The 23,865-nt window shown below is 43.4% G+C and overlaps 2 long non-coding RNA genes and 1 pseudogene across 3 annotated transcripts; 2 read left to right on the top strand and 1 right to left on the bottom strand.

Annotated features, from left to right (window-relative positions):
* Window positions 1-13: 13 nt before the first annotated feature.
* On the top strand, window positions 14-23,337 carry LOC148111705 (uncharacterized). Its single transcript, XR_015730209.1, has 2 exons — window positions 14-103; window positions 23,126-23,337. It is a non-coding gene; the product is annotated as an uncharacterized LOC148111705 (long non-coding RNA).
* Window positions 3,832-20,178, bottom strand: LOC148111706 (uncharacterized; annotated as a pseudogene). Its single transcript, XR_015730135.1, has 3 exons — window positions 19,345-20,178; window positions 14,192-16,578; window positions 3,832-4,710 (listed from the first exon to the last, which is right to left on the bottom strand). The product of XR_015730135.1 is annotated as an uncharacterized LOC148111706 (transcript).
* Window positions 6,518-8,179, top strand: LOC148111707 (uncharacterized). The gene is made up of 2 exons (XR_015730204.1): window positions 6,518-6,882; window positions 7,545-8,179. It is a non-coding gene; the product is annotated as an uncharacterized LOC148111707 (long non-coding RNA).
* Window positions 23,338-23,865: the final 528 nt, after the last annotated feature.

Genomic DNA, 23,865 nt, shown 5'->3' with positions numbered 1-23,865 from the left:
CCAATCGCCAACATCCTGAGCGCGACCAATCAGCGTCTTTCTTCCTGTGACAAGGCAGATGGCATCTGCGCAGTGCCGTGGCTTGTTACGGTCTGGGGCGGAGGTAGGACAGGAGGGGAGGGGGGCTTTCTTTGAATTTTGGGGTCCGGTCTCTCCCCCCCCCGTATTGAGGCCGGCGGAGGTCAGGGGTTGAAGCCTTATATCAGCCCATGAAGGGCAGTCAGTTGGGTCTATTGTGGGACCTTCGGAGACCCTGAGTTTGAATCAGCCGCTCTTTGTGTCCTGGATTCCCTCTTTTCATTGAGGGAAATCTCTTTGCTACAATATTCTAATAAATTGCCTTTGAATGCTCCTCCCACTCAGATCCTCATTGGAGCAATTGTGCTGTGGCTGAATCTATTGCTAATTTGAACTTTATTGTTGGGGGTGCAAAGGAGCTTCTCCCTGCCGTTGTTTGATATAATCTATGTGGATTTCCCAAATGTGGACCTATTAAGACCATCCCCAAGCATCTGAAGCTCTCAGTTGGATTCCCTGAATGGTCCCCTTGTCTTCCAGCAGAAACCCCTACAAGGGACTCTCTAAGGCCAAGGAAGCTTTGTGAGATATGAGCCATATTCTTAAAAAGCCCCCACCCTTTTAGCCTTTAAACCCCTGGCTTTTCCCCAGGCACTGGGAGGTCAGACAAGGAGAAGGTGGCATGGATTGGCCCCAGGTTTTTCTTTGATGGTTTTTCTTTTATGTTTTAATGTGTTGGATACTTTTGAAAACACCCTTTTGGGAGCTGCAGTGAGTTGACTGAAAGATGGGCAGTTATAAGAAGGTTTTAAATGAAGAAGACTCATTGGGGACCTGTTTGGTCCTCCCACTAGGTGCAGAGACAGGGTGTTCCCCAGTTGCCAGGATAGGGAAAGTCCCCCATTCCTCTGCTTTCTGTTCATGAGCTAAATGCTTAGCAAAAGGTGCATCTAGCTCAGTGGTGTCAAACTCTTATTTCATTCAGGTTTCAAAAAAGTGTTGTGTTTGAGGGGGGGGGTCCCTGGGTAGGCGTGGCCAGCTCATCTTCACTCTTCTTGTGGGCACCTGTGGTGGCCAAGTGCTAAGACAGGATTTCCCTCAGACCCTCCCTCCCTCATAACCTTCCTTCCTTCCTCCTGCTCTCCCTTTTCTTTTTCCTTCCCTCTTTCCTTTTTCTTTCCTACCTTCTTGCCTCTCCTTCTTTGTCTTTCCGCTTTCCTGTCCCTTCTTGGATGCTCAAATGGAAAAGGAGAAACATTTCTTTTGCTTTTAGTTTCTTTTTCTAATCCTCTGCCAGTGAAAATGGAGCTTGGGGGGTGGAGGCCACATTTTCGCTGGCAGAGGAGTGCAGGCGACCGTTGCAGCTCAAAATGGGGCCGGTAGGGCTACACGCTTCCCTCCCGAGCTCTGTTTTCGCTGGCAGAGGCATTGTGGGCCAGTCCGATCTGTTCCCCACGGGCCAGATCCAAGCACCCTTCAGTTTGACGCCCCTGATCTAGTTCCTCCGATTGGGCAGTCCATTGCATACACCTCTGGCAACCTCATTCCGTTTTCCTTTCATATTAACCCAAATGCATTCAAGGAGGTTTTCTTCATTTTTTACTTTTTGCATTTCTACAAAGGTGCAGCTGTTTAAGTGCAACTCCACCTCCACCTCTTTTTATTAGGTGTTTTGAAAAATTTAAATCCTCCTGAGTTTCATCCCACCATGTTTCAGTAACGGCAGCAATCTCATCTTTGCTCTCGTGTTCTGGGACGTCAGGTTCCCTCTGTTTCTTCTTCATACTTTGGGTGTTGATGTGTAGGCATCTCCTCCTTTTTTTATTCTCCCTGCGTTTCCTTCCTACACCTGCATTAGTCCCGGAGGGTTGAGAAAATAATTTCCAAAGAACTTGGCTCACAAACAGTTTATTCAACAACTTTATTTTCTCTCTCTACTCCAAGATCTCTGTTCTTTCGAATGAATTTGGCAGCTCTTTGACTTCTCAGAGGGAAGGGAAAGAATTCAAACTCTTTGCTTCCTTTCCCCACCTGTCCTTCCCACAAATCACAAGAGACACACTTCAAAAACAATAAATTAGCAATACCTTCAAGTATAGCAGCCAAGGTGATCCCTGCAACAGCTTTTCTTCTCCTGCTCTGCCCCAGCCTGGAGGAAGGGAAGGGCCTGGCCTTCTCCACCAGCTGACCTTCCCCTCTGCAGCAGAGAAGCGGAGTGGGGCTTTGGCCTCGCGGCACGGAGACCCTTACTGTGGCATGAAGCAAAGGGTGGGGCTGTTTGCCCCAGCAGCCACCATGCCTCCCTCACTGCCCACGGACTCTGAGGAGAAAGGCTTTCCGGGTGTGGCTATGCCCAGAAAGGGGGATTGGGACCCTCTGAACCCTCAGGGCACGTCCTCTACCACTGGAGGCTTTGTAGGATGTGATCAAAGATTCTTTTGCGAGGAGACAATTTTGGATATTCTCAACCAGCAAGGTGAACAATCCCCCACCTCGGCCCTTCCGTTCATCAAGCTGGCCATTCGATGGACGGGATGGAGTCAGGGAAGCAGAGCCAGCCCTTCACCGTAGTTATCAGGGTTTCTGAGCTGCTGCAGTTGGGTTCCCATGACCACAAGTGATGGGCTTCTCCTCCACCAAGAGCCCGGATCCTTTGGCTCAAGATACAGGTTGCATGAAGGGCCCTTTTCCTCCCGACAGTGGGAGGCTCCCTCATAGGTTTTTTTGGGGGGGAAAGGCACCCTAAAAACACAGCCAGCTGGATTCACTGAGTTGTGCAGATGGCCTGGACTGGTTCCCATCGAGGCCTTTGGGCCCCACCCATTGGGCAAAGGCTTCCTTGATCTGGTCCAGGTCTAGGACCATGGGGTTATCGGGGTCTCCCTTCTCAACCTTTTCTGTGGTCTTGGTCTGCAGTTCGGGACAGTTCTGGGCGGCATCAAAGAGACCAGACTAGAGAGGATCGAAAATACACTGGGGACCTTGGCGTTTCTTGAGAGGTTTTTCCAATCTTTCTGAGATGTTCAAAAGGCAAAAGAATCCGAAGTTGGGGAGCATCAATTGTAACCAATGCATTTGCTCCGCGGGGCCCGCTCTCATCCTCCTCCTCCTCTCGGGCGGCGCCTCTTTCCTGCATCCGCCGCCATCCTCCGTCCTCCTGCAAAGGAGAGAGAGAAGAGGGTCATGGCTGCATCCCCTTCCCCACAGGGGAGGCCCAGGCCCAAGCCCCTGCCTTCCACGGGCCTCCCGGGGATGCTCCAGGCGGACACAGCCTCCCTCCTAGCCTCCTGCCCCCCAGACTAGGACTCGGGCGCCCGGGCCTGCCTTCTCCAGAAAGATCCTCCCGGACTTCAACTCCCAGCATTCCCTGCAGCCAACCTCCAGCATCCTGGCTTCTCTGTCACCAATTCAGGCAGCTTCCCTCATTGCCCGTTTTGTTTCCGGAATTGGAAGATTCATGCCGTTTTTTCTCTATAAGTTCTGCCTCTTCCTTCGCAGGGACTGCCCCAAGTAGTCTTCCTGCCAATCGACAAACTGCCCCAGAGAGACCAATCACCGTCCTTCTTCCACCAACCAGCCAGATGGCGCCTGTGCGGTGTCGATTGTTGTTATGGTTACCGGTGGAGGTGTGGCCTCCGCCTTCCAGGCCCATCTCTGGGACTCCACCCATTTCCTCCTCCCCTCATCGCCCTCCAGGCAGCCGCCTTTCCCGGGCTCCCCCTGGGCTCATCCCTCCTGCAGCTCCGGAGCCCCCCGGCCTTTCCCCGCCGTCTCAAGGGGAAGCCGTGCTGGGACCGGGCAGGGCTGCTCCGTGGGACCCGCTCTCCTCCTCTCGGCCGGCACCTCTTTCCTCTATCTGCCGCCATCCTCCGTCCTCCTGCAGGGGAGAAAGTGAAGAGGGTGATGCCTGCATCCCCTTCCCTGCAGGGGAGGACCAGGACCAGGACCCTACCTCTTCTGGACCCGAAATAGATCCCCACAGACTGCGACTCCCAACATTCCCTGCGCCAAACTGCAACATCCAGGCTCCTCTTTCGCCGATTCAAGCCACTTCCCTTGAAATTTGGGATCTAGTCTCCACTCTTTCCACATTACTCTTTCCACATTCCAGGCATTTATATGGTTCCCCCCTGAATGGATCCTTTGATGTGTATAAAGGTTTCCCCTCTGATTGAAGCTCTTTCCACACTCCAGGCATTTATGAGGTTTTTCTCCTGTGTGGATCCTTTGAAGTTTATAAAGATTTCCACTCAGACTGAATCTTTTTCCACACTCAAGGCATTTATGAGGTTTTTCTCCTGTGTGGATTCTTAGGTAGCTTTGAAGATGGTAGTTTGTTCTGAAGGATTTTTCACATTCCAGGCACTGATGTTTCTTTCCTCCCTCCTGGATCCTTTCGGGATCTCCAGGTCTTCTGAAGGACCCTCCGCCCTCCAGGCATTTCTTCAGTTTCTCTCCAGAATGGATCCTTTGATGTGTATAAAGCCTGCTCCTCCGACTGAAGCTCTTTCCACACTCCAGGCATTTATGAGGTTTTTCTCCTGTGTGGCTCCTCTGATGGCTAGAAAGGTTTCCCCTCAGACTGAATCTCCAGGCATTCGTATGAGTGGATCCTTTGATGTTGATCAAGATTTGTTCTCCCATTGAACTTCTTTCCACACTCAAGGAATTGATATCGGTTTCCAACTGAGTGGTTTTTTAGATGGTTTTCAAAACATCCATTTGTTCTGAAGGTTTTCCCACATTCCAGGCACTGATGTTCCTTTCCTTCCGGCTGGATCCTCTGGGGCTTTCGGGGTCTTCGGAAGGAGCCCCCGCCCTCCAGGCCCGTCTCGGGGTCTCCACCCGTTTCCTCCTCCCCGCATCGCCCTCTAGGCAGCTGCCTTTCCCAGGCTCCCCCTGGGCTCATCCCTCCTGCAGCCCCGGAGCCCCCTGGCCTTTCCCCGCTGTCTCCCAGGGAAGCCACGCCGGGAGCGGGCATTGCTGCTCTGAGGGCCTGCTCGCCTCCTCCTCCTCTCGTGCGGCGCCTCTTTCCTGCATCCGCCGCCATCCTACGTCCTCCTGCAGGGGAGAAAGAGAAGAAGGTCACGGCTGCGTCCCCTTCCCCACAGGGGAGGCCCAGGCCCAAGACCCCGCCTCTTGCGGACCCAAAAGAGACCCCCAAAGACTGCAACTCCCAACATCCCCTGCACCAAACTGAATCATCCGGGCTCCTCTTTCGGCGATTCAAGCCGCTTCCCTTGAAATTTGGGATCCAATCTCCCCTCCCTCCCCCCGCTCTGTATTGAGGCAGGCAGAGATCAGGGGCTCTTCTGGGGCTGCGACCTTATAGCAGACTATAAAGGGAACCCAGTTTGGTCCATTGATTAAGGCACCAGGGTAGAAAGCAAGAGACCCGGAGTTCAAGCCCCTCTTTCGGTGCAGCCCACCTCACAGGGTTGTTGTTGGGGGAAGAGAGGAGGAGGGCACGTTGCACGTCTCATTACTTCCTAGCTAACATCATAGTTGCTGGAAGGGTGTGGGGACCTCAGGGAGCTAAAAAGACCCTGCATTTCAACCCTGAGCTACAAATATTCCTTTATTTTGTTGGAAACAAAGGAAAATATCCCCCCGATTTGTAAAAATAAATGCAGGATTCTAATAAATAAGATCCTACAACTCGCAAATGTGTTTTTAAGAAGCATCTATATGGCCTCCATTTCATCCAGGACAATTCTTGTTCCTAGGTAGAAGAACTAGGAATTCATGCAGAAAAGGAGACCATCTCCAGTTAAAGAGGAGCTAAGGAGGAGAACCTCCTGCCAATGGTTCCTGCTAGTGAATTTCCTCATAGAAGTCAGTAAAGAAATGATGAAACCATAAAATACATTGAGTGCTTGTGAAGTGCAAACAGAAAACATTGATTCTGGATTAAATTCCACACGTGACCAATTTTTGTGTCAGTCTTTCCCAGCTGGGTTTGTGTCTTTCCTGAAAGTTGCAGATGTATTTAGAGACACTCGGAATACTCTGTTGTGTAGTTGCTGAAAAAGCAAGTTCTCTCATATCAAATAAAGAGCCTTCGTCAAGAAGGGAAAAAAACAAGCATTCTTAACCTTAAAAAAGAGGTATAGACTGTCATGTTAAAAGGGCTAATATGTCATTTTAAGTTAGCCATTTAAAAGGTGCCAGTCCGTGGGTGGAGGGCTACATCGCAGGGCACACTGGCCTGGGCAGCAGCAGCAGGAGCCCCCTCCAAATGGGGAGGGGGTGGAGGAGGAAAATATATATGTGTGTGTCAAATGGAGCATCCAAGGGCTCAAAAAAAGTTGAAAAATCCAAATATGCAGGGGTCAGTATTGGAGGGGATTTCCCCCTCTGCTGCAGTTTTCCAAAGGGGCCCTTCAGAAAGGAGGAGGGATGAGAAAGGAGAAGATGAATCCATGTGTGTGTGTGTATGTGTATGTGTGGGGGGGGGTCTGTGGAGGGGCTGGCAAGGCAGCTGGGGGGGAGGGCCTGGCTGACTTAATCCTCTTAGTGTCTCTGGGATGTATTTTGCGGTTATCGTTCATGACGGTTGGATATATTGCCCCCAAACTGTACAGGTAGTACTAACTAGATCTACAATCAGAATTGAGACAAAAATTTCTGTTCTTGACAGTTGCTGCACCCCATTTTTTGCCATAATTGGGAGGTCATATCCTACAGTTGTGAAGTGAGTTGTGAAGTTGTTATGGGAATCCTCCAATGCGTTTGTGGGACACCAGCTGGGAAGGTTACAAATGCTGATGATGTGACCCTGGGACAGCGCAGCCGTCATAAATACGTGCCAGTGACTAAACGCCTGGATTTTGACCACATGACCACAGGGATGCTGGAACAGTCGTAAGTGTGAAAACTGGTCAAGGCCACTTTTTTCAGTGTTGCTATAACTTCACTAAGTCACTTAGCAAATAGTTGTACGTCAAGGACTATCTGTACAGTGCTTTAAAAATAATCCAAAATAGCCCCCAAATTGGAACCGGCTGTTCGTGATGTTCTTTTCCCTATGTTTTTCTGTAGCTATGCTTGCATTTTGGTCTGTGACCGTAAATAAATTTATTATTATTAAAATAATCCAAAATAGCCTCCAAATTGGAACCCACAGAGGTCAAACTTTTTCCTGCAACAAATCTGCAAAACTAGCCCAATTTGGTAGAAAAACCGTTCAACTGCCCACACTGTTTCCAACTCGCATTTCAACTCAATCCCCAGTCAAACTCAGGCCTGGGACCCTGGGCATGGCCTTGGAAGACTAAAGGAATTTATTAAAAGAAAAAAATATATTAAATTTATTAAAAGTGAAAGCGTTAATTGGATTTTATTACCTTTCTTACCAGGCATTTATGTGGTTTCTCTCTTGTGTGGCTCCTTTGATGTTTATAAAAGTTTCCAGTGTGATTGAATGTCTTTTCATACATTAGGACTTCAACTGGTTCCACTAACGAATGGATTCTTTAATGCCTATTAAGGCTTCTCTTGTATCTAAAACTCTTTCCACATTCCAGGCATTTATATGGTTCCCCTCCCCTGAAAGGATCCTTTGATGTGTATAAAGGCTGCTGCTATGACTGAAGCTCTTTCCACACTCCAGGCATTTATTTATTTATTTTTTTGAATTTTTTTTTATTTTTCAACAAAACTTAAAACATAAAACAATTGTCATCCATTACAATTACAGAAAGTGTATTGATCGGTTACAAATCTTTTGTGCTTAATCCTCTATCCCATATTTTCTTATTTAACAGTTTATTACATTATTATTCTCCTTTACCAATTATTTAACAGTAAATTATCCTCTGTAAGGGGGGAAAAAAAACCCCTTTATATATTTCATTATCTTATCCATTTCATTTTATATTTCATGTCCATTCTTTCTTGTCTAACCATTGATAAAATAAATCCCATATCAAATAATATTGTTAATCTTCTTGTTCCCTAATTTCAAATGTCAATTTACTCATTTCAGCACACTCCAAGATTTTCTTGATAACGTCGTCATCCGTGGGTATCTTCTCACCTTTCCAGTTTCTAGCAAATACAATTCTAGCTGCCGTTAAAACATTCACAATTAAATATCTCATTTCTCTGTTATATATTTCTGGTAAAATCCCCAATAAAAATATATCTGGTTTAAAGTCAATATGTTTCTTTGTCATTTTTTCCAACCACCTGTGGATTTTAGTCCAATATCTTTTAGCTTTTGCGCATGTCCACCACATATGATAATATGTGCCTGGAGACTGATGACACTTCCAACATTTCTCCGATTTGTTCTTGTACATTCTGGCTATTCTCGCCGGGGGTAGATGCCACCTGTAAAACATCTTATACAAGTTTTCCTTATATGCTGTTGACATTGTCATTTTATAATTCTGTGACCATAATTTTTCCCATTTCTCTAACTCAATCCCATGACCCACATTTTTCCCCCATGCAATCATTGTTTCTTTAACTTGTTCTTCTGCCAATTTTACTTCTAATAAATGGCTATACAATTTTTTAATCACATGGTCATCAGAACCTATTAAAATTTTATCTAAGTTTGTCAAGGTGCTATAAAAACCCTCCTTTTCAGAATCTTCATCATATCTAGACTGTATTTGCATATATGAAAACCAATCCATTTCAAGCTCTTGTTCTTCTAATTCTTGCTTCGATTTAAGTTCACCCCTTTCATGTAATAATTCACCATATCTAACAATTTGTTCCTTCCTAAACGTTACTGCGTGTGAGACTGCTTCAATAGGTGATAGCCAGACTGGAATTTTTAAGTAGTAACATTGTTTGATCTTCTCCCAGTTTAATAACAAAGACTCTCGTATCATATGTCTTCTAAAATAACCCTGTATTTTTGTACTTTTATACCACATAAAAGCGTGCCAACCCAACAATAAGTCATGTCCTTCTAAGGTCAACAATCTAATATTCCTTAGTGTTATCCATTCTTTAATCCACATCAAGTTACAAACTTGATAATACAATTCCCAATCCGGCAAACCAAAACCTTCTCTTAATCTAACATCTTGCATCAATTTTAATTTTATCCTTGCCTTTTTGCCCTGCCATATATATTTTAACACCATTTTATTTAAATCTTCAAAATATTTTTTCCCCAACTTAATTGGAATTGTCTGAAACAAGTATAGAAGTCTGGGCAGTATATTCATTTTAATAGTTGAAATTCTCCCTATTAATGATAGCTGCAAATTCTCCCATTTTGTTAGGTCTGTCACTATCTGTTGTTTAAGCTTATCATAATTATTCTCCTTAAGAGTACCACATCTTGCTGTCAAGTGTATTCCCAAATATTTAACCTTATTCATGACCTGCATCCTTGATACTTCCGCCAATTCTTCTTTGTTTTTTTAACATATTTTTTGTCAACATCTTCGTTTTGTCTTTGTTTATTTTCAACCCAGCCACTTTCCCAAAATCTCCTATTTTATCTATCAATTTGTTTACAGATTGAAGTGGGGGGCGGGGCTGGCATCGCAACGAGACAGCGGGAAGTTTTCGGGGCTCCGGAACTACCACTGATATCTCCACTGCGGGATGATCCAAATTGGATCTCACTGTCCTGTTGAGACAGTGATAGAGGAGGGCACATTCTGTTGATCCTAGGGACACCGCAAAGTCCCTGGTTGATCCAGGAGAAGCTCTTTTTTCCAGCGCTGAAGAGGCAGCCATTAAGCTGCTGAAGTTGGGACAGCCCCGAATGGAAGAGAATGAGTGAAAGTGTTACGATCTGGTGAGAGTTTTTTTCTAATTTGATTTTACAAACACCCTGAAGAGTAAATCCAACTAGGATTTAATATAGAAGTAATTTAGCGGCGGAATTGAGCCTGAATTTAAGTTAATTTTCCTAAAATATAAACTATTCCTATGTGTGGATATCTGCGGAAAGTTTTACTTTAAACCTAACTGGACTGGACTGGACTGGACTGGAAAGGAGGCTTACTTTTTTATTGAATTTTTGATGTTGACTGAGATTACTAATTTTGGAATTAGATTTGTCATTTTTGTTTTTGGCAGACCTTCATTTTTTTTAATATCCTTTTTGCTATATTGCTAATTGAAAGCAGAAGTGAAAGTGGAAGAAATAAGAGACTGCCATCTAGTGGATTGAAACGTTGTATCTTCTTTTTGGTTTTTTTTTTTGAACTGAGGGGAAAGGGAAAAAAGTAGCAACTGTGTTATTTTTCAAGGTCAATTGGCTAACTTACAGATAAAATTTAAAAAGGACATCAAAGAGTGCCTACCAGTTTGTTTATACAGGTGTCTTGCTGAGAAAAGCATTGTTGAAAGGCGATTAAAACTGGAAAGAAGAAAATAACAGCGGCTCTGGAAAAGAGAGCTGTTAGACTAAGTGTGCACAAGAAAGAAATTTTGAATGTTACACAGTTGTGGACTTTTATATAAAATGGAAATTCTTTCTCTCTCTAGCTCCACTCTTCCACTTCACTAATAATTATATTTTTAAAAACATTTTAAAATATTGGAACAGATATATACATATATTTTTTTCTCCCTTTTTTATTCCTTTATTCCTTCACAATAAATGTTTACTTAATTGGATTAAGGTACATAAGAGCCTGAAGAAATTCATTTTTTTCTTTCTTCTTTTTTATTTTTTTAATTTACTGATTGGAGATTGTTATTTGAATGGGTTTTTGGCTATTTTACACAATTGGATTAAGACATACGAGAGTCTGAAGAAATTTTCCCATTTTCTCCTTTGGTCTCTTTTCTTTTCTTTCTTTCTTTTTTCTTTCTCACTTGTTGATTGGAGATTTTTACTTGAATTTATTTTTGGCTATCTCAGATGATTGGATTAGGGCACACAAGAGCCTGAAGAGTGTTGGTTTTCTTTTTAGGGTTTTTTTTTTTTCTTGCTTTGCTGCACTTTCCTTTTTTCCCTTTTTTTGCTTTTTTCTGTTTTCTCTTTTTCTCTTTAACCTTTTGTAATCTCCTGCCATCTACAAAACGGATTAGGGTTGAGAAGAACCTGAAGATATATTACCCTACTGTGTCGAATTGGATTACTTATAGAAATGAGAAAAAAAACAGCAGTTATTAGTTCTGCCGGATCGACCCCTTCTTCATCACCAGCGGGAGGACAACGATCAATACAGACAATGATTCAGCAGGAAAAAGAGAAAGAACGTGAGAAAGAAAAAGATGCGACAATGCGGATGATTTTGCAAGGAATACAAGACATAAAATCTAAAATAGAGAAAACAGATGAAAAAGTGGAGAATATACAACAGATGATGAAGAAATATGAAGACAGACTTGAAAAAAATTTAAGAAAAAGAGGAACAAAGAGATAAAAAAATCAGAGATATGGATTATAGATTAGAAGAAGTTGAACGTGATAGAAGCGGCTTAGGATGGGAGATGGATAAATCAGAATTTTACTTAAGATTTCAAAATGTGGAGGAAGAAAAAGGAGAAATTTGGCGGAAAAAATGATAGAAATTCTTGCAGGAGCTCTAGAAATTTCTAAAGAAAAAATGTTTGATGGCGTTGATGAAATATACCGAGTATATACTAGATATGCAATGAGAAATAAACTACCAAGAGAAGTCCACATACGATTTACCAAAAAATCAATCAAAACACAAATATTTCAGATAGCAAAAGAAAAGGCGTTACAATACAAGAGCAAGGAAATTACGGTGCTGAAGCAAATACCGAGAAGAATAAGAGAGCTGAGAAGAGAGTATCAATTTTTGACAAAAATACTGCTCCAGAAAGGAGTGAACTACAGATGGCTGATAGCAGAAGGATTGGTGTTTACATGGCAAACACAAAGATTCAAAATAGATTCAATTGACAAAGCTAAAGCATTTCTTGTGGAATATATAAGAGAAAAAGATGTGCCAAGAAGGGAAGAGTCACTGCTCCAACTAGAAGAAGAGGATCTCCTGATGATGGGAAAGGAGGAGAGCGCATTAGAAGGCGCAGTAGGAGGTGCCATAGAATACAAGGAACAACGTGAATTGAGACCTAATAGATCAACAAAACCAATACAAAAAATATAAACATGGAGGAGAAAAAATTAATCACAATAAATATAAATGGACTTAATATAGCAACTAAAAGAAGAAAGATATTTCACAAATTGGAGAAATTGAAAATGGACATAATTTGTTTACAAGAAGTGCATATTAAAAAGCAGCATGAACCACTTTTGGTACAGCCCAAACTAGGGAAACTATTTGCTTCACTGCCACAATGTAAGAAAAGAGGAGTGGTTTTGTACATTAAAGATACAATATTAGCAGAAAAAAATTATGAAGATGGAGAAGGACGAATTCTGATGGTGGAAATAACAGACAATAACAGGAAAATATTGTTAACAGCGATATATGCTCCTAGTGGCAATCAAGAAAACTTTTATAGAAAATTACATTTGAAAGTAATAGAGCTGGGCTACGAAAACATCTGTATGATGGGAGACTTCAATGGAATAGTAGATGAGAAAATGGACTACAGTACACAAAAGACAACAAAACAAAGTAGGAAAACTTTGCCGAAATCTTTTTTTAAGATGATGGAGGAAATAAACTTAAAAGATATATGGAGAGAAAGAAATGCAGAAAATAGACAATATACTTTTTACTCCAATAGACATTTATCGTGGTCTAGAATAGATATGATATGGTTGACAATGGACTTGACCTCGAATATAGAAGAAATAGCCATAGAGGCTAATACCTGGGCAGATCATAATCCAATGATGATGAGTTGGAAAGGACAAAGAAGAAGGTTCAGACGGACTTTAAACACTACAATTTTAAAAGAAAAGGATTTCCTACAGAAGATGGAGAAAGAATTAGCTTTTTTAAAAAAGAAAATAGAAAAGAGGATACATCACTGCAGAATCGATGGGACACCATGAAAGCCTATGCCAGAGGCCTGATTATAGACTATATAAGGAAAAGAAATATTAAGAAAAGACAAGCATATAAAACTTTAGAGGATGATTATAAGACATTAGAAAAAGAACTGCAGAAGTTCCCACAAAAAAAAGACATTAAAATGAAAATGGATACGATTAAACATAAAATGGGATTATTAGAGAAAGAGGAGTTAGCACAAAAAATCAGGAATGCTAAACAGAAATATTTTGAAGATGCTAATAAACCAGGCAGATGGCTAGCTTATAAATTGAAAAAAGAAAGAAGCTCAAGGAAAATAACTCAGCTAACAGATGATCAAGGACAAATTAGATTTGGAAATGAGGAAAAGAAGAACATTGTACAAGACTATTACAAAAATTTATATGAAAAGGAAAAGATAGAAGAGGAAAATATTAAACAATATTTACATAAGGCGAACTTACCTCAGATCCCAAAAGATATTGAGATGATGTTAGAAGGGAATATAACAATGATGGAGTTGACAGAGGCTATTAAAAAACAAAAAAGTGGGAAAGCACCAGGTCCAGATGGATTACCGGCGGAATATTATAAGACTTTGCAGGAATCACTGAGTCTCCCATTACTAGAAATTATGAATGAAGTAATGTTACAGAAGGAAATACCCAACTCATGGTTAGAAGCATATATTACACTTATTCCAAAAAAAGATACTGATCTACAACAAGTCAAAAACTATAGGCCAATATCCTTGTTAAACTCAGACTATAAAATCTTCGCTATAATATTAGCAGAAAGACTTAAAAGATATCTAAATAATTTTATACACCCGGACCAAAATGGATTTCTGCCAAAAAGGCAGATTAGAGATAATTTGAGGATAATTTTGGATACATTGGAATATTACGATGCACACCCAGAAAAGCAAGTGGCTTTGATGTTTTTAGATGCACAAAAAGCCTTTGACAATGTGAACTGGCGATTTATGATATTACAATTGAAACAGATGGGCTTTGGAGAGAAATTTGTTCAAGCTATAGAAGCTATATATTATAAACAAACAGCCAAAATAATGATGAATGGAGAGATGACAGAATCTATTGAAATACAAAAAGGAACGAGACAAGGATGTCCATTGTCACCATTGTTGTTTGTGTTAACACTAGAAGTACTAAATAGAAAGATTAGAGAAGAAAAAGGAATAAAAGTAATGAAAATTCAAAATCAAGAATATAAATTGCAAGCATTTGCCGATGACTTGGTGTTTATCTTGGAAGAACCACATTCCACGCATTTATATGGTGTCCCCCCCCCCAATGGATCCCTTGATTTGTATAAACGGCGCTGCTATGACTGAAGCTCTTTCCACACTCCAGGCATTTATGAGGTTTTTCTCCTGTGTGGATCCTTTGATGTACATAAAGATTTCCCCTCAGACTGAATCTCTTTCCACACTCAAGGCATTTATGAGGTTTTTCTCCTGTGTGGATCCTTTGATGTACATAAAGATTTCCCCTCAGACTGAAGCTCTTTCCACACTCCAGGCATTTATGAGGTTTTTCTCCTGTGTGGATCCTTTGATGTATATAAAGATTTCCCCTCAGACTGAAGCTCTTTCCACACTCAAGGCATTTATGAGGTTTCTCTCCTGTGTGGATCCTTTGATGTACATAAAGATTTCCCCTCAGACTGAAGCTCTTTCCACACTCCAGGCATTTATGAGGTTTTTCTCCTGTGTGGATCCTTTGATGTATATAAAGATTTCCCCTCAGACTGAAGCTCTTTCCACACTCAAGGCATTTATGAGGTTTCTCTCCTGTGTGGATCCTTTGATATATATAAAGATTTCCCCTCAGACTGAAGCTCTTTCCACACTCAAGGCATTTATGAGGTTTTTCTCCTGTGTGGATCCTTTGATGTGTATAAAGATTTCCCCTCAGACTGAATCTCTTTCCACATTCCAGGCATTTATGAGGTTCCACCCCCTGAATGGATCCTTTGATGTGTATAAAGGGCGCTGCTATGACTGAAGCTCTTTCCACACTCAAGGCATTTATGAGATTTTTCTCCTGTGTGGATCCTTTGATGTATATAAAGATTTCCCCTCAGACTGAAGCTCTTTCCACATTCCAGGCTTTTATGAGGTTCCACCCCCTGAATGGATCCTTTGATGTGTATAAAGGGCGCTGCTATGTCTGAAGCTCTTTCCACACTCCAGGCATTTATGAGATTTTTCTCCTGTGTGGATCCTTTGATGTGTATAAAGGTTTCCCAACTGACTGAAGCTCTTTCCACATTCCAGGCATTTATGAGGTTTTTCTCCTGTGTGGATCCTTTGATGTATATAAAGATTTCCCTTCAGACTGAATCTCTTTCCACACTCAAGGCACTTATGAGGTTTCTCTCCTGTGTGGATCCTTTGATGTGTATAAAGATGTCCCCTCTTACTGAAGCGCTTTCCACACTCCAGGCATTTATGAGGTTTTTCTCCTGTGTGGATCCTTTGATGTGTATAAAGGTTTCCCAACTGATTGAAGCTCTTTCCACACTCCAAGCAGTTATGTGGTTTTTCACCTGTGTGGATCCTTTGATGTACATAAAGATGTCCCCTCTGACTGAAGCTCTTTCCACACTCCAGGCATTTATGAGGTTTTTCTCCTGAGTGGATTCTTTGATGTGTATAAAGATGTCCCCTCTTACTGAAGCTCTTTCCACACTCCAGGCATTTATGAGGTTTTTCTCCTGAGTGGATTCTTTGATGTGTATAAAGATGTCCCCTCTTACTGAAGCTCTTTTCACACTCCAGGCACTTATGAGGTTTTTCTCCTGAGTGGATCCTTTGATGTGTATAAAGGCTGCTGCTGCGACTGAAGCTCTTTCCACATTCCAGGCACTTAGGTTTTTCTCCTGAGTGGATCCTTTGATGTCTATAAAGATGTCCCCTCTGACTGAATCGCTTTCCACACTCAAGGCATTTATGAGGTTTTACTCCTGAGTGGATTCTTTGATGTCTATAAAGATATCCCCTCTGACTGAATCTCTTTCCACACTCCAGGCACTTATGAGGTTTCCCTCCTGTGTGGATTCTTTGATGTATATAAAGATGTCCCCTCTGACTGAAGCTCTTTCCACATTCCAGGCATTTATGAGGTTTTTCTCCTGAGTGGATCCTTTGATGTCTATAAAGATGTCCCCTCTGACTGAATCTCTTTCCACACTCAAGGCATTTATGTGGTTTTTCTCCTGAGTGGATTTTTTGATGTCTATAGAGGGTGCTCCTATCACCAAAGCTCTTTCCACACTCCAGGCACTTATGAGGTTTCTCTCCTGTGTGGATAATTAGGTGGCTTTGAAGGTTTCCTTTTCTTTTGAAGGTTTTACAACATTCTGGGCACTGATGTTCATTTTCTTCCTCCTGGATCCTTCGGGGCTTTCGGGATCTTTCAAAGGAACCTCCGCCCTCCAGGCCTGTATCGGGGTCTCCGCCCGTTTCCTCCTCTCCGCATCCCCCTCCAGGCAGCTGCCTTTCCCGGGCTCCCCCTGGGCTCCTCCTGCCTGCAGCCCCGGAGCCCCCCGGCCTTTCCCCGCCGCTCTCCTCTTCCTCCTCCTCTCGGGCGGCGCCTCTTTCCTGCATCCGCCACCATCCTCCGTCCTCCTGCAGGTGAGAGAGAGAAGAGGATCACGGCTGCGTCCCTTTCCCCACAGGGGAGGCCCAGGTCCAAGCCCCCCCCATGCGGACCTGAAAGAGACCCTCCCGAACTACGATTCCCAGCATCTCCTGCGCCAAACCTGCATCAAACGGCCTCCTCTGTCGCCGATTCAGGCAGCTTCCCTCACTGCTTTTTTTGTTTCCGGAAGTGGAGGCTTCACGCCCTTTTCTCTCCACTAGTTCCGCCTTTTCCCTTGTAGGATCCGCCCCTTGGAGTCCATTTGCCCATTGCTGACATCCCGAGCGTGACCAATCAGCGTCCTTCTTCCTGCAACAAGGCACACGGCGCCTGCGCAGTTCTGCAAGTTATTACGGTCCGGGGCGGAGGTGGGACGGGGGGGGGGCTTTCTTTGAACTTTGGGGTCCGGTCCCCCCCCCCCGTATTGAGGCCAGCGGAGGTCAGGGGTTGAAGCCTTATATGAGCCCATGAAGGGCAGTCAGTTGGGTCTATTCTGGGACCTTCGGAGACCCTGAGTTTGAATCAGCCGCTCTTTGTTTCTTGGATTCCCTCTTTTCATTGAGGGAAATCTCTTTGCTAGAATATTCTAATAAATTGCCTTTGAATGCTCCTCCCACTCAGATCCTCATGGAAGCAAGTGTGCTGTGGCTGAAATCTATTGCTAATTTGACCTTTATTGTTGGGGGTGCAAAGGAGCTTCTCCCTGCCATTGTTTGATATAATCTATGTGGATTTCCCAAATGTGGGGACCTATTAAGGCCATCCCCAAGCATCTGAAGCTCTCAGTTGGATTCCCTGAATGGTCCCCTTGTCTTCCAGCAGAAACCCCTACAAGGGACTCTTAAGGCCAAGGAAGCTTTGTGAGATATGAGCCATATTCTTAAAAAGCCCCCACCCTTTTAGCTTTTAAACCCCTGGCTTTTCCCCAGGCGCTGGGAGGTCAGACAAGGAGAAGGTGGCATGGATTGGCCCCAGGATTTTCTTTGATGGTTTTTATTTTATGTTTTAATGTGTTGGATACTTTTAAAAACACCCTTTTGGGAGCTGCACAGAGTTGACCGAAAGATGGGCAGTTATAAGAACGTTTTAAATGAAGAAGACTCATTGGGGACCTGTTTGATCCTCCCACTAGGTGCAGAGACTGGGTGTTCCCCAGTTGCCAGGATAGGGAAAGTCCCCCATTCCTCTGCTTTCTGTTCATCAGCTAAATGCTTAGCAAAAGGTGCATCTAGCTCAGTGGTGTCAAACTCTTATTTCCTTCAGGGCTGCATCAGGGTTATGTTTGACCTGGGGTGTGGGGGGTGGTCCCTGGGTAGGCGTGGCCAGCTCATCTTCACTCTTCTTTTTTTTTTATTGAAAAGTTTTACAAACATTTCCCCTTCCAACCCTCCCCCTCCCCTCCCACCCCCATCCCCCACTTCCCAGAGCAAAATACAGGGTATAACATTTGACAATCATAAGCTAACATAAGCTAATTATCTATAGCCTCCTATCCCCCCCCTTGAACTTTTAATTCCCCTTTTACTAAACTAAGTTTAAGTACTTTATAAAATCTCTTTGATCATTCATAAGCTATTTGAAATTGTTTAGTCCGATATTTGCCTTGAATATAATCAATCCATCTTCTCCATTCTAAAATATATTTCTCATTTAAATGGTCCGTTAGATATGCTGAAATTTTCACCATTTCTGCTAAATTTACTTCTTTTAATGTCCATTCTTGAATAGTAGATAAATCTTCCTTCTTCCAGTACTGTGCCACCAAGAGTCTTGCTGCAGTTCTTAGGTTCAAAATCAAATTAGTCTCTATAGCCGTACAATCTGTGGAGTAAACTTTATCTTCTTTTTAAGGATATTTAAGGATATTTTGGATAATCCACCATATTTACACAAGCTCAAAATTTGAGAGAAAATTTTTATAAAATGTTTTATAGATGGCATTTGGATCCCAAAAAGTTAGCTTGTATGTACCCAAACCTACAACCCAAATGTTGGAGATGTGATTGTGTTGATTCTAACTATTTTCATGTTTGGTGGACTTGTAAAAAAGTTAAAGCATTTTGGATGAAAATATGGTGGATTATTCAAAATATTCTCATCTTCACTCTTCTTGTGGGCACCTGTGGTGTCCAAGTGCTAGGACAGGACTTCTCTCAGACCCTCCCTCCCTCATAATCTTCCTTCCTTCCTCCTGCCCTCCCCTCCCCTGCCCTCCCCTCCCTTTTCTTCTTTTTCCTTCCCTTTTTCCTTCTTTTTCCTTCCTTCCTCCCTTCTCGTCTTTCCTTCTATGCCTTTTCTCCTTCCTGGCCCTTCTTGGATGCTCAAATGCAAAAGGAGAAACATTTCTTTTGCTTTTAGTTTGTTTTCCTAATCCTTTGCCGGTGAAAATGGAGCTGGGGGCGGAGGAGTGCAGGCGGCCGTTGCAACTGAAAACTGGGCCTGGTAGGGCTACACGCTTCCCTCCTGAGCTCTGTTTTCGCTGGCAGAGGCATTGTGGGCCAGTCCGATCTGTTCCCCATGGGCCAGATCCAAGCACCCTTCAGTTTGACACCCCTGATCTAGTTCCTCCGATTGGGCAGTCCGTCGTATACACCTCTGGCAACCTCATTCCGTTTTCCTTTCATATCAACCCTCCTTCCCAGCGTCTCGTCTCCCTCTCTGCCCACCCCCCAATCTAGGCCTTGGGCTCCCGGGCCTGCCCTCTCCGTAGAGATCCTTCCGGACTTCAACTCCCATCATTGCGTGAGCCAAACCTGCATCATCCGAGCTTCTCTGTCGCTGATTCAGACAGGTCCCTCATTGCCCGTTTTAGTTCCGGAATTGGAGTCTTCGTGCCTTTTTTTTCTCCAAAAGCTCCGCCTCTAAATTCAGAGGGACCACCCCACGGAGTCATCCTGCCAATCGCCGCCTTCCTCAGAATGTCCAATCGGTGTCCGCCTTCCTCCAATCAACCAGATGTCGCCTGCGTGGTGCCGAGGTCTTGGAAGTGGGGCGGAGCTCCCCTTGAAATTTGGGGTCTGATCTCCCCCCCCTGCACCCTCCGTATTGAGGGAGGGGGAGGTCAGGGGCTCTTCTGGGACTGCGGCCTCCTAGCAACCTCTGAAGGGGAGCCAGGGATGAAGGCTGGGAGGGGAGAAAGAAGAGACCCTGAGTTCAAGGGTTGCACAGCTCCCTTTTCAGTCCAGCCCACCTCACAGGGTTGTTGTTGGGGGAAGAGAGGAGGAAGCTGTGCTGGATGGGAGGAGGGGGAGGGGCTCCTGGGGGCTTCTCTTCTTGCAGACGTTTCATTGCCCAAAGTAGCTTCCTTCCTCATGGCTAGAAGGGAGGGGGGCTCAGAGAGCTCCAGAGACCCCTCAGTTCAACCCTCAGCTCCAAATATTCCCCTTCATTTTGCTGCATGTCTTCTCCGCCTTATTGGTAAAAATAAATCCAGGATTCTAATAAATTCTCTATATGGATTCAATAACTGAGAAATTTGTTTTTAAGAAGCAACTCCATGGCCTCTATTTGATCCAGGAGAATTCTTGTTCCGAGATAGAAGAAGAGGGAGCCAAGCTATTCTCCAAAGCCCCTGAGGGCAGGACAAGAAGCAAAGGGTGGAAACTGGAAGTTTTAAAGAAGATATGGGATAACCATTTGCCTGAAATGCTGTAGGGTTTCCTGCCTAAGCAGGGGGTTGGACTAGAAGACCTCCAAGGTCCCTTCCAACTCTGGGATTCTATTCTAATTCGGAATTCATGCACAAAAGCAGACCAGCTCCAGTTAAAGAGGACCTAAGGATGAAAACCTCCTGCCAATGGTTCCTGCTAGTGAATTTCCTCTCATTCCAACACATAATTGTTGGAAAAAGGAAGCAGAAAAATCGGGCAATTTTGATAGGATCTAAGCTGGTTTCTTTCTGGATCTCTTTAACTGCTGGATCCCTCAACATTTGGAACTTGGCCAAAAGAGGGTCATGTGCCTTGGGGGTTCAGCATCATTAAGCTATGCGGTATTTTATTTTGGCAAAAGTGGTTCAACGGAGACGGGATTTTGCTTTCTGTCCTGGACTGCTGTATGAGAAACGATGCCTGAAGTTCAAACTTTTGAGGAGAGAATTTCTCTCCCGCTGTCCTTAAACGTGGCACCATCCAACAATACTTTGGGGTCCTTGGGGATGTTTCAAAGTGGCCCTCTGGGATATCCAAGGGCAGGAAATTTTGGGGGGACGAACCCATTTATTTAGGTATGACTTCTATTAAATTTGGAGAGCAGCCCAACTCCCAATAACTCTGGGTGGCTTATTGTATGGGGAATGGGGATTTTGCGGTATCCTTCCCCCAGGAGTGGGGAGGGAATGGGGATTGGCTAAATCCACATCTGCCGGTTGGGAGGGGATTCTAACTTCTTTTATTCCTATTGTATTGCCTTAAGGACCCCAGATCCTGCTTTGCTTTCGCCCACCTATCACTTCTTTCTCAATAAAAGGATCCTTTTGAAATGCAAAATTTCACGAGTCTTTACTTCCTTGATTAAGGGGGAGAGGCCTGGCTTTACAGGTAGCCCAAGGGTGGGTGGGTGTGAAGAGAACTTGCAAATGTGCTGGCAGATAAGCAGGTGTGTTGCTTTGCCAGCCGGCTGCAAGAATAAGAGAAAATGAGGGAGGTGGAGGGCCATATCGCAGGGCACCCTGGCCCCAGCAGCAGCTGCAACAGGAGCCTCTCCAAAGTGGGTGTGTGGGAGGAAAATATATACACACACGTCTCAACTTCGGCATCAGGTTTCCAAGGGCTCAAAAAAGATTGCAAAATCCAAATATGAAGGGGGCAGTATTGGAGGGGATTTCCCCCTCTGCTGTAGTTTTCCAAAGGTCCTTCAGAAAGGAGGAGCAAAGAGAAAGGAGAAGCTGGATCCAGGGAGGGAGGGGCTGGTAAGGCAGCTAGAGGTGGGGAGGGGCCGGCTGACTCAACCCTGCTTACTGTCTCTGGGACGTATTTTGCAGTTATCGCTCATGAGTTTGATATATTGCCCCCAAACTGTACAGGTAGTACTAGATATTTACAGGTAGTACTTGGCAAGAAATGGCAGTGTTGATTTTTATTTTACCCTGACATTGTACTCAAGTTCCTTCAAATGTTGCAAAGTCAGAAGATATAAATGATATAAAAGATATATACATGGGCCCCGTCCCCCAAACTGGCCATCACCCCCCACCCCCCCAGTGGTGGGGCCAGCACCTCAGGCTCCCAGAACTGAATACCTTATTTCCATTGAGAGGAATGGATTTATACAAGCGCACGCTTTAATAAAAGCAGACAATAACATAGAAGCCAATAAAGACTCTACCAGCTCCTCCCAATGCAGCATCTTCCCGCTTGTCTGGAACTGTAGAAGGCCTCCTGAATGTCTCTGGAGATTCTCCGTCATCCAGGTCATGGTTGTCCCAAAGGTGCTTTTTCAAGAAGCAGCTGGACTTTCTGGTTTTCCTTTGAAGATATTTCGCTTCTCATCCAAGAAGCTTCTTCATTTCTGACTGGAGATATTTGTACAATGAGCACAGGAGCCCCCAGGGCTGTGTGCTCTCGCCACTTCTCTCTCTACACCAAGGGCTGCATCTCAAAAGATCCCTCTGTTAAAGTACTGAAGTTTGCAGATGACACAACAGTGACTGGTCTCATTCGAGACGACAATGGATCTGCATACAGTCCGGAGGTTGAACAACTAGCCTTGTGGTGCAACCAGAACAATCTTGAACTAAATACACTCAAAACCGTAGAAATGGTGGTAGATTTTAGGAGAAATCCTCCTATACTTCCACCCCTTACAATACTAGACAGTAGAGACTTCAGCCACGGCACACTTGCTCCAATTAGGCACTGAGTGGGATGACTATTTACAGGCAACTTATGAAGAGTATTAAGAGATTTCCTTTAATGAAAAGAAGGAATCCAGGACACAGAATCGGGTTTCATTTTATACTCCATGAAGTAGAAAAAGTACAAAATAAGAGTTGATTGCATTGAAGAAATCAGGGTCGATAAAAATAGATTTAAAAAGATAAAAATAAAAAATCAGATTTTAAAAAATTTAAATCAGATTTTTTTGGTCATTTTTTATCAAATTTATTTTAATAAAATGCTTTTGGGGTAAAAATCTAGCTAAAGATAATTTTCTATTCAAGATATATAAATAATGTAGTTTATTTATCTTGAAATGGAGCTTGCTTGTGTAGCATGAAGCTGTATATTCTGCAATATTTAAATTTCTGGTAAACTCATTCAATGAATCCAAGCTCTGCAAGCAGAGATAACACGGACTGCACTGATACATTCACACAATTTCACAGTAACCATGGGATAAATCATAAAGCGCAGGAATATTCCTTTATCCCATTCTTTTGCAAATCTATGTAGACTACAAACTCTATGATTGTGGGAAGAGAAATGTATCTGTACCACCAGGCTCCCAGTGTGAGGAGAAAGGGCAAGCAATAAAAATGGAAGTGAAGCCTTCTAAGCAGCTTATAAATGTATTAAAGAGCACCTGTCATTTCAGATCCATCAGGGCAGCACCTGCTAGCGGGCATCCACTCACCTCCTGCCAGCCACGACCCTCACCGAGTTATGTCCCTGCCGCATCACCAGCCATCCCTTGAAAGTGAACGGGACTGTGGGTGAGTCAACAGCGGGTCTGAGGAGGAGACACTGCGGGACAGAGATGAGGGTTGCTCTTTAAAAAGTATGATATAAAAAGGTGATTTAAATCAAGCCTTCTTAATAGTGATTTGTATCATGATTTAAATCGACATGATTTAAATCAATTCCAACCTGGAAGAAATCATCCAGCTCAGTTAGTTACATCAGAGACATGGACAGGAACATCCCATAATATTAAGGATAACCACTGAAATGAGCTTTGCATTAAAAGAACATTCACATGGGAAATGGCACCAGGACTCTCTCTTGTGAAAAGGTACAATTTCAGCCAGTTGTACAATCTAGCATGTACAATTGAAACAGTCCTTTATTATTCAGCCTGAGAAAGTCCCTTATTTGGCAGTTATTATTTACCCTTATTGTCTTCTTTACCCAATTGAAGTAAAGATAAATAATTCCTCTTATTGGAATTATAATTATTATCATGAATATCATTATTCTGTTGCTTTCTAGATACACTGAGGGCTGATGCACTTGAGACAAACATTTATTAATGTTTTTAAAGAGGGTACAGAAAGAAATGATACGTATATTCAGTGCAGTGGTGGGTTTCAATTTTTTTTACTACCGGTTCTGTGG

Source organism: Pantherophis guttatus, chromosome 16, assembly GCF_059756535.1.
Source record: "Pantherophis guttatus breed Tessera chromosome 16, ASM5975653v1, whole genome shotgun sequence".
NCBI lineage: Eukaryota > Metazoa > Chordata > Lepidosauria > Squamata > Colubridae > Pantherophis > Pantherophis guttatus.
The sequence above is the reverse complement of the archived record's forward strand: the minus strand, read 5'-3'. Positions and strand labels throughout refer to the sequence as shown.